The sequence below is a fragment of the Canis lupus genome, chromosome 1 (assembly GCF_011100685.1).
Source record: "Canis lupus familiaris isolate Mischka breed German Shepherd chromosome 1, alternate assembly UU_Cfam_GSD_1.0, whole genome shotgun sequence".
In the NCBI taxonomy this organism is placed as follows: Eukaryota; Metazoa; Chordata; class Mammalia; order Carnivora; family Canidae; genus Canis; species Canis lupus.
Genome location: NC_049222.1, coordinates 119,285,490 through 119,296,992, shown reverse-complemented (window position 1 = coordinate 119,296,992; position 11,503 = coordinate 119,285,490).

The following is an 11,503-nucleotide window of genomic DNA, read 5'->3' as shown; positions in this document are numbered from 1 at the left end:
CTCTCCTGGACCAGCCTGCTGCCAGCCCCTCCCACAAACCCCAGATGCTGCCAGGACTCCGAAGCTGTGCCCCCTCAGCTCCCCCAGCCCCCCAACCCCAGCCCCTTTGTGCAACGACACCCACCTCCCACCCTACCCCATCATGTCCACTAACATCTCAGGTCCTGGACACAGTGTTTGGCAGCAGGACTGAGTCACCAGACGCACTTACCCAGCTCAGCTCCTGTCCTCCTCCCTGTGACCCAGAGCCAGGCCTGAGGGCCCAGCCTGGTCCCCTCCAAGCCAACAAGGCTCATGTTGCTACGCTTCTATTTAGAATGAATATAACTTGCAGCCCACAGAGGATGCACGATCTTCTCAGAGGCCTCTGATATATATGCAAAAGCTTATCACACATCTCTGTGTGTGTGTGTCTCTGTGCCTTCTCTCTCTCACACACACACACACACAGACACACAATCTCAGTTTTCAAGGAAGGAATGTAAAAGCCGCATGTTTAGACAACAATGACAAGAATCAGAACTTGTAACAGCTGGGCGCTTTCAGTAACAGTATAACGCATCAGTAGGACCAACGTCAGGTGAAGGAGGCCCTTACAAGGGCTCCAGTAAGGTGGGGAACGCACGCAGCTGGACCGCAGGATCTCAGGACCTCAGGACCTTGGGGCCTGGGACCCCCGTGCCACAAAGGCTTTCACTACCAGGCTCATGTCCACTCCCTCCGTGGAGTGTTTCACGCTTCTCGGCCCCCCTGGAGATCCATTTCTTCCACTCTTTCTACGCCCATGGCAAAAATCCAGGCAGAGAGCTCGCTGTGGGCCCTGCTGCCCCGGGGAGGAACTGGCGCCTTCATCCCCAGTCCCAACCCCAGGAGAGTCCGATGGGCCCAGCAGAAACCTGTCCTGCGGAAACTCCCAGCAAGGGGACAGAGCACGCATGGAAAACGTTCACTGAAGCATGAACTATGGGAGGGTTGTAAACAGCCTAAATGTCCAAGAACAGGGAAATGGTTGGACAAAGTGTGATCTGTTCACGCCACCAAATACAATGTCCCCATTTAATTAAGAAAGCAGTAGTCTCTTCCGTTCATTTATTCCACAGATTCCTTCTGCGTGCCCACTGTGTGAGACCCACCGGGCTCAGCGACACGCACACCACGGGGAGCAGTAACAAACCCCAGCTCTGCCTACCTGGGGAGTCTGATTCTTTTTTTTGGGGGGGGGGGGGAGTCTGATTCTAAAGAAACAGTAAGACCCACGGGTGTGGCATCGTGACCTTCAAAGAGCTATGAAGACAAAACCCCGAGAAGTCTGGGAAGGTTTCCCAGAGGAAGTGGCAATGGAGCCAAGATCAGGACAAGTGGGAGAGGATGGGAAGAGTACGTGCAAAGGTCATGTGGCAAGAGATTTCATGCCAGGCGAGGGACAGAAGGGGGTTGCTGGGCCTGGAGCAGAGGGGCTGTGGCGGATGCCATGATGTGCCACCCAGGTCTCCTCCAGGAAGGAGAGACTTCCAGTCACTGGAGTGCTGCTGGCACGCAGTCCAGCCCTGCCAAGCCTCTTAGGGGAGAGCCCTGGCTAGAGACAAGTGTCTGCCTACAATCGCCTCACGCCCAGTGACAAATCAGCGCGGAAGTAGGCCCCGTGTCCTCACCCAACAATTCCGAAGTGTCTTCCAACTGCAAAGCTGCACATGCATAGACAGGACGGTGGCCTCCCCCAAAGATGTCCCTGTCCTAATCCCCGGAACTGGGGAATGTGTTGGCTTACGTGTCAAAAGACATCTGTCCGCTGTAATTAAGGATCGTGACGTGGGGAGATGATCCCAGATTATCCAGGTGGGCACAATGTAATCACGAGGGTCCTTGCAAAAGGGGGGGGGGGCGGACGGTGGGAGTCAGGAGGGGATGGGACAACAGAAGCTGAGCTGGAGTCACGGGGAAAAGGAGCCATGAACCGAGAATTCAGGAAGCCTTTTAGAAACTGGAGAAGGCCAGGAAACACGTTCTTCCCAGAACCTCCAGAAGGAAGAGCGCCCCGCTGACCCATTTTAGACTTCTCGACTCCAGAAGTGTCAGAGAATAAAGATGTGTTGTTTTAAGCCACTAAATTTGGGGCAAAGTGTTAAAGCAGCCCTAGGAATAACGGAGCCTCAGAGGCCCGCTTCTCCTTTTCCTAATCCTGCCTTTTTCCCCTCCACTCCCTGCACTCCTGGGGATCTGGGAACCCTCCCTAAGAAGCTTCTGGCATGCTAATGACATCTGCTTCCCGGGAGCCCCACCTACAGCAGTGAGTGCCCCGTGGTCTGAGAAGGCCGGTGCGGGCGGGATTCCAGGCCCGAGTCCCCCTTCTTGCCTGCCTGGCAATGGGAGCAGGTCAGGCACGGTAGCTGCAGCCGCAAGGTAACCAGGCAATTGTCAGAACCTGCAGGACTGGTGAACTGGGATGCTTTACCCATGGAAGGCAACGCAGTGCTACTCGACAAGTATCAGGGGAAAGTTAAATCCGTGGAATGAGGTGGTCGTTGCTAGGTTTGACTAACTCTTTCAGAAGAGATAAAGGGCTGAAAGCAGTTAAGAGCTGAGTGTGAGGGGCGCCTCGGGGGCTCAGTGGTCGAGTGTCTGCCTTCCGCTCAGGTCATGATCCTGGGGTCCTGGGATGGAGTCCTGCATCGGGCCCCCCGCAGGGAGCCTGCTTCTCCCTCTGCCTGTGTCTCTGTCTCTCTCTCTGTGTGTCTCTCATGAATAAATAAATAAAAATCTTAAAAAAAAAAAAAAAAAGAGCTAAGTGTGAGAGCCAGAAGACCTCTGTAGAACATGAAGTGGTCCTCGGTCTCTTGTAACAAGAAGGTAGAGAAAGCTGCGGACCTTAGAGCAGCCAAGTTCCAAAGAAGATGTAACAACCTAAGTAGGTCTGCTGTGCCAGGGTTGGGAAAGAACGGCACTCTGACATTTCAGAAGAGACATCTGAGCTGATGCACCCCAAGACCTTAAATCCCAAGATTGCCTTGAACCCTCTGAGCCTGCAGAAAAGTGGTCCAGTCTTCCATCTTAAGAGCTAATGCTCCTCTATTCTTTTGAAGAAAATGCAGAGGTCTCTGCTCTGCGAGACAGTGTGCAGCCCCTCCAAGATCTGCCCCCCCCCCTTTCTGGCCATTGGAAGTCAGGGGTCAAGTCACAACATAACTGGGCCAGAGAAGTGCTGGGTTTGATAAGGAAAGAAAGGAACTAGAGCTCAAAGGAGCTCCAGGACCTGTAGCCTGCAGACACCGGTAGGAACCAGAGAGCCCAGGTGGGACAGGATCCTGAAGGGGCTTGGTCCAAGATCGCATGGCAGGGAGGGGTGAGGCGCAGGGGGAGGCACACAGATTAAAATAGAGTAGGTGAGCTTATCAATGTAGAATTCAGTTTCCTAGCGAGAGCTACAAGAGGTGGAGCAGAATGCTACTGGGGTGGGTTCTACAAATGGGAGCAAAGTAATGGCCCATCATATTCTTAGAAATGCCCCAACTTCTGCATGAGATGATGGAAAGGGGTATTAACAGGCTCTGCGAAATGGGTATGCTGGGGGGAATGTAAGGCCCGAAAGACAGTAGAGGACCATGCTCACGGGGAGGGTCCAGTAGAGACACCAAAACCTCGGGGAATGTGCTGGCTAGAGGGGCACAAGAGTGTCACTAACGGCAGGTGACAGCTCACCTCTGTAGGCCAGGGCTGCTGGTAGGAGAGGCACTCATGGCAGCAATGCGGGCAAGAGCACCCCAGCCATATGGTCTAGTGGTGATATTTCCCCATCAGAACTGGGGTGGGGGGGTGGCTACAGTTACTGCAGTGAGCGGTCAGGTCAACGGGGCAGCGAAAGTGGCCTGGCCTGGAGAGAGGCAAGGAGCCGGTCAATAGAGCAAGGTGTTCCCTGGGGGCAAAATAGATGGGTAGCCAACAGCTGTGCTACTCAATCGGTACAATCAAAGAAATCAAGAATGGATAATCAGGAGCCTGAGGGTAATCCTCCCAATTAAAAAAAGAAAGTCATGATTCTTTGCCTAGTTTCTGGATGTAAGCCAGCTTTCAGGCCAGGAACCCAGTGACTGAAGGAGACGTCGAGCCCCCAGGATGGGCTTGTGACACTAAAGCAAATATATCTAATAATTATAATCCTAGTTCCTCCCCAAAAGTTACACCGGAGAAATAGGACACTTAAGCAAATCTAGGACCCTGGGACAGGGTGTGACTTGATATCGATATGCTGAGATCTGATGGATTGTGGTAGCCGTCCATTATAGCAGGGATATAGGGCCAGATAATCCATGGAATGCTAGCCCCAATCTGGCTTACAGTGGACCCAACAAACAGATCCATAGATGCACCCAGTGGTCATTTCTCTACTCCCCAAACATGTAATGAGAATAGACATATTTTGTAGTTGTCGCATCTCTCTCATTGACTCTTTGGTCTGTAGGGTAAGAGCTTTTGTAGTGGGGCAGGCCCAGAGAAAGCCTCTAAAATGCTCTCCACCCCCTTCCAAGATAGTAAATAAAAAGCCATGTTGCATGCAGGGGGAGGGGCAGGGGCAGCAGATATCAGAGTTACCCTTTAAAACCTAAAGGACCTAAGAGTAATGGTCTTCTGCTTAACTCCATTGAATTGACCAGTTCAGCCCCTGCAAAAACAAGACGGATGCTGGAGGATAGGTCATGGTCTCTTGCAAACCCAGCCAACCAGTGGTCAAAACGCCAGGTGCCATGTTGTAACATAAACATGGTATCCTCCCTAGTGCAAATGATTGTGACCTCAGTACATGGTCTTTAAAGGCCATTGATCTGGAAAATGCATTATTTTCCATCGCTATCAGGAATGAGGATCGAGAGGCGCCTGGGTGGCTCAGTCGGTTAAGCGTCTGCCTTTGGCTGAGGTCATGACCCAGGGTCCTGGGATCGAGCCCAGGTTCGGCTCCCTGCTCAGCGAGGAGTCTACTTCTCTCTCTTCCCCTGCTCCTGTGTGCTCTCTCTTGCTCTCTCTTTATCTAATAAATAAAATCTTAAAAAATATAAAAAGAGGATCAAAACCAGTTTGCCTGTAGTTGGAATGGATAAGAGTGTTCATTTATAGCCTTGCCCCAGAAATACAGCTCTCCAGCCCTCTGCCCAAACACAGGCCCGAGAGATGTGGGTTGGCCAGACATCCTGCAGAATGCCACAGCGGTCTGCCTAGCAATAACCTGACACCCATCAGAAGGGCAAGAAGCAGCTAGTACACTGTGGTCTGAGGAAGACCCATGCACTCCTGCGGGTGGGGGGATAACCCAATTAATTAATTAAGTTTCAGGGGCCTCTCCTATCAGTAAAGATTTTAGGAGCTGCAGTGATCTGGGGCCTTCCAGGACAACCAAGGTAAAGGATGGAGAGTAGCATCTTGCACCTCCAACCTCAAAGAAGGAAGCACAGTGCTTGGTAGGTCTCTTTGGGTTCTGAAAGCATAGTTTACATGTAGGGATACCTCAAACCATATACTAGGAGACGTGAAAAGCTGTCAGCTTGAAGTTAGTCCAGAGTAGGAAAGAGCTTTGCAGCAGGTCCAGGCTGTGGGACAAGAGGTGCTGGCTTGGGCTTTATGACCAAGAGGACCCTATGACATCGGAGTTTCAGTATTAGGACAAGGCATTATGTAGAGTTTTTGGCAAACCCCAAAGGGAGAATTATAGTGCAGACTCTTAAGCTTCTGTCAAAGGCCAGACCATGTAGAAAACTACAAATCTTTTGAAAAGAGCTTCCTGGCATGCTAGGGGCTTTCATATAACAGAGTATGTGAATGGCCATGGGACACTGTGGCAGTGAAGCTGTAACCACCAGCTTGTGCATTCAGGCTGCTGTAACAAAATTCCATAAACTGGATAGTGTATAAGCAAAAAAATATTGATTTCCCACAGTTCTGGAGGCTGAGAAGTCTTGTTCAAGATCATGGCACCAGTAGTGTTGATGAGGCCCTCTTTCGGGTTCACAGCTGACACCCTCTCCCTGTATCCCCACGTGGTGGAAAAGGCTAGGAAGTCTCTCCGGAGGCTCTTGTATAAAGCACTTGTCTCTCTAATGAGGGCTTCATCCTTAGGACTGACGCGCCTCCTAAGGGCCCAACCCCCTAATAGCATTGTTTAGGGGGTGAGATTTCAATTTATGAAGTTTGAGGAGGGAGACACAAACATCAGGACATAGCGCTGCCCGTCCTTAACTGAGTTCTGTCAGACGCACCAAGTCACAGGGTCAAGGGGACCCAGCAGCATCTGTCATAAGACGGAAGTGGTGCATCCAGGCCCCAGTGTGAACAGGATGAGAAACCACAAGATGTGTGTGCGTATAGTTCAGGCTTTCTCGTTACTCACCACTGTTGCACCAGCACCTCTCTTCGTCTCACACCTATAGCTACATGGGGGCGGTGTGTGTGTGTGTGTGTGTGGGGGGGGTGTATATGATTGGCTAAGAAGAAAAGGAATAGCCAGAGCTTGGTTCACAGGGATATTGGCTTGGTGTGTGGAAGCAAGTAGAACGTGTGTAGTATCTGCACTGCAGCCCCACTCAGGGTGGCGTTGAGAGATGGTGGGTGAAGTGAAATCCCCCAGTGGGTAGAGCTCTGGGCAATGTCCCTGGTTGTCCCCTTTGGTAGAAAGAGAAGTACTCAATGGTCCCAGAAGGAGTCCGGTTTGAGGAAAGGGCAGGGCTGAGGGGGCAGTCACGGGGAGGGACTTGGCTCCGAGTGTGAAGCTTGCTCTCTCACATGCGAACATCCATTGGGGAATGTCCATCATGGAAAGGGCATTAAACAAATAAATCAACAGAACGACTTAGCCAAGTGACGTTAACCAGCTTCTGTCATGGGCCCCTTCACTGGTGACAAGAAGAGTACATGAAAGGAGTAGTCGTGGTGGCAGGGATGGAAGCTTTGGAAGGTCTAACACATGGACTCTCACTCACAAGGCTGATTTAGCTGTTGCTGCCGAGTGCCATCTTCCAGCCACAGAGCCCAATGCTAAGTCCCAAACCACACACCATTCCTTGAGGACGTGAACTGATCACCTAATGGCAGCTTGCCCCCTCTGAATCCCTTTCATCCTGGAAGGAGCAGTGACTCATTTTGTTAGGAACAAACACATACTCTGGGTAGAGGCTTGCTTTTCTTACCCACGGGGTCTGAGCCTGGCTACCATCCAAGGACTTAGAGATGCACCAGCACAGGACCCCACCAAACATGTGTCAGGTAAAGGGTTACAGCAAAGGAGGTGAGAGGGTGGGCACACGACTGTAGGATATGTCATATCACTTCCAATAGCACCCTGAATCTGCCAACCAGATAGAGCCATGGAGGGGCCTGTCACAAGCGCAGCTAAAGAGCCAGCTCAGATGTGTTATTTTGCAAAGACATGGTCCCATTCTTGAGCCCAAAGTGTACACTTTAAACCAACACTAGTTTGACGTGGGTCTACTTGTGTGGCATGCAGAATAATGACCCTTTCCCCCAAAGATGTCCATGTCCTGATTTCAAGGACCTGGAAGTGTGTTCCCTTACATGGCAAAAGGGGCTTTGCAGACATGATTAAGTTGACCTTGAGATGAAGAGAGTGTCCTGGATTACCTGGCTGAGCCCAATATCCTTATAAGTGAAAGAGAGAGACAGGAGAGTATCTGAGTGATAAGTGTGAGGAAGACTCGACCTGCCATTGCTAACTTGGAAGATAGAAGGGAGCCATGAGACAAGGATTTCCTCTAGGAGCTGGAAAAGGCAAAGAAATGGATTCTCCCCTAGAGCTTCCAGAAGAAACCAGAGCAGCCTACAGTTTTTTTAGCCTAGTGAGGCCTAGTTCCCACATCTGACATCCTGAACTATCCATAAGATGACAAATTTATGTTGTTCTAACTCACCAAGTTCCTGGTAATTTGCTACAGTAGCAAGAGGAACTGGAACACTAAATCATAGGTAGGATGGGTCTGGGAGCCGAGGGCGTGCCACTTACCATCCCTCCTGGCCACCTACTTGGGGAATGTGAGCTACCCATTCCCACAACCCTGGGTTCTCAGGGTTTAGAGATCCTGGTTCCAATGAAGAATGCTTCTGCCAATATAGCAAGAGGTTCATGAACTCTTGAAGCTATTTCAGGCTCTTGTGTCAAGGGACCAGCAAGCAAGAAGAATTGCCATCTTGGCAGGGATAAAGGACCCTGGTCCTCAGAAAGAGGTAGTTATGGGATACACACACACACACACACACACCTATACACACACACGGGGTAGGAAGAAACATATTTGGCGCCTGGTTAATTGATCCGCTTGTGTGCCTCATGGTACCTTGCCCAGTTTTGACAGTAAATGTACAAGCACAGCAACTCTGGCCGAGGTCATGTTGGCCAGGGTCTCAGACCCTTCAGAGTAAACCACTGAGGCCAGGACAGTCATTAGCTGAGGATGGGGGGGCGGAAATTCAGAGTAGATAAGCAAGGTGAGAGAAAATGAGTACCAGCTGTTGCCTCAGACCAACCCAAGCAGTGGGGGGATTGTCTTTAATCCCATTAAGCTGCTTCTTCTCTGCCCTAGGGAGAGGCACACCAGAACCCTGGCGGGTCTACTCCCTGAACAACATGAAGAAGTAGAGCCTGATCATGCAAGAGACGGACTGTGTTGGGTGCGGTGGTCCACCACCCAGATCCCCCTGCAGTAATGAAGGACTTATCACCCCAGTTTTTGGGGGTGCTATCTGCAGGGAGCCTTCCACCATTGGCTCGCTTCAGAGAAGGCCTCAGGTGAAGAGTGCTGCCCGGCTCAAGGTCACACCCCCATCCATGACGCATCCAGTGATCAATACGGCGACACAGAGGCCCAGCATGCTCGCCCCAAACGAGGGACATTTCTGTGCTCCGTGTGAGGTCAAACGCAGCCACTGTTGAGACTACACGAGAGACTGTTGAGACTGCATGCTCTCACTTTCACAAACATCTCTGCGAGGCCAGGAGACAGCCACTGTGGACATCCAGATGGGAGGCGATGGCAGCTGGACAGGGATGGCAACGCAGGACCGTGGGTGGGTCTGAGGAGTGACTGGTGGGCCCGCGGTGATGGGCCCGAGACGAGAAATGGCAAGAGGGGAAGGAAGGGGGTGGGCCCAGGATGACTCCAGGCTGCCATTTACAGGTGAGTTCCAGGCTGAGATGGGGACACTAAGGAGGCGGCCTGGCGTGGGGGGGCAAGATCATGAGCTGGAGTCAGGACATGTTGAGTCTGAGGAACCCCTGAGACATCCCCGGGGAGGCATGGTCTGGCGGGGGGATCTGAGGGTCATTGACACTGCAGAGCTGCATGACATCAGGCAGGGAGAAAGTGCGAGAAGAGAGGGGGGCCTGGGAATGGGCAGATAGAGGGGGATGAACCGAAAAGGCAGTGGGCTGAGTGGGAGGAAAGGGGCCAGGCGTGAGCTCTGCTCTGGAGATGTCAAGTGCAACGGGCAGTGCAGGCGAAGTCACGATGCGGACACTAATGCCCCCTAAATCTCAAAGGCCTAAAAAGGCAAAAGTTTATTTTTCCCTTGCTGTACGGGTCCTGCGTGGGTCAGCAGGGCCTCAGCTCATCGTGGTCAGTCGGGCGCCGGCTTGACGGAGGCTCCATCTCCGAACCAGCTTCCACGATCTTCCAGGGGAAGGGGTGCGGGAGAGGCGCTCTGGCTCCTTGGCTCTCCGTCTCGTGTAAAAGCTGGGAAAACGAGTGACGTGGCTTTGCCTAACTTCAGAGGAGGCAGGAAGGACAGCGCTGCCCGGGGTCCACAGAGGAAGAGGGTGGCGGCTGAGCAGATGGCGCTGAGGCCCAGGCGCATGCGGACAGAGAAACGCCCTCTGAATGAGGGGATGTGGGTCCCTGGTGACCTGAGAAAGAGGTGGCTTTGGAGACTAGAAGGGACTGAAGTCTGGAAGGCGACTGGGATTGGTGGAGGAGGGACAGGAGGTGTGCAGGAGACATGAGAAGTGCCTCCCACCCTTTCCATCATGTCAGCTGGGATGGGTGGAGGGAGGCAGGGAAGGGGCTGGAAGGGGGTGCCTGGAACAGAGTTTTGTTTGTTTGTTTAGTGAAGATAACTTGAAAGGGCGTTAAGGCCGATGGAAGGGATCCATTGCAAGGGGGCGGTTAACTCTGCAAGCGGACGACCAGGTGAGCACTGAGGGGAGAGGACATACAGGTCTGTGTGTCCCGATGCACCTGAGCCCCTCGGATTTCCTGCCTACAAGGCCCTGAGCTTAGAACTCCAAACCGCCCCCAGCCCGCCAGATGGTGATACAGATTTGTCTGCATACACTGCTGACCCTTGAGCAATAAAGGGGGTGGGAGTGCTGACCCCCCGACACAGTTAAAAATCCTTGTAGAACTTTGGCCCTCCAAAAATAACTACCAATTGGGACGCCTGGGTGGCTCAGCGGTTGAGCATCTGCCTTCGGCCCAGGGCGTGATCCCAGAGTCCCAGGATCAAGTCCCTCATCAGGCTCCCTGCGTGGAGCCTGCTTCTCCTTCCTCTGCCTGTGTCTCTGCCTCTTTATCTCTCTGTGTGTGTCTCTCGTGAATAAATAAATAAAATCTTAAAACAAAACAAAACAACTACCAATAGCCTACTGCTCACCAGGAGCCTTACCAATGACATGAACAGTCAATTAATACATACCGTGTATGTTATATGCATTTATGTACTGGATTCTTACAATAAAGCCAGTTGGCAAAAAAGGGAAAATGTTAAGAAAATACATTTGCTAAAAAAAAAAAAAAAAAAAAAAAAAAAAAAAAAAAAACATTTGCTGTACTATCCTGTTAAAAAAAAAAAAAAAATCTGCCGTAAGTGGACCCACGCAGTTCAAAGGCGTGTTGCTCAAGCTGTATCATAGGGCAGGGAAGTACACCCAAGCGTGGAGCCGTAGCAAGTGCATAGACGGCTAAAGCTACTACAGGGCAGGGAAAAATTGGAATCGATAGTTTAACCTATCATACGCCAAACCGAGGTTCCCAAGGAGGAAGACGAGATTGCTGGAGGGAGGGGGGTAATTCGTAATTAACTCGAAACACTAAAAGAATAGATGTTTTAATTTTTTTTAATGACTTACCTGCATCCCCATGTAATAAAGCAAAAATAAGAAGACCTCGATTCTCTCCAATCCCAAGCAAAATCCTAATACCAAGTTTTTACTAGCTGATTCACCTGGAAGACTGGTGGCTAGCCATTTTTCGGCAACAAATTCTGTTTTAGATCCTGACCTCAAACTGGAAGCAACAGTTAATTATAAAAGGATAAGGGACCTAAATGTAAAAATAGAATCGTAAAACATCATAGGGAGGTCATATTTTGAAATATAGCAAGCCGCCTTTTCTTTGTTGCACTTCCTTGGGTGACCTTCCAGCGTTTCAGCCACAGGCTTGCATCGCCTGGAGGCTAGGAGGGTGGAAGAAGGAAGGGAAGGGAAGGAGGGGGAGGGGGAGGGGAGGGAGGGGGA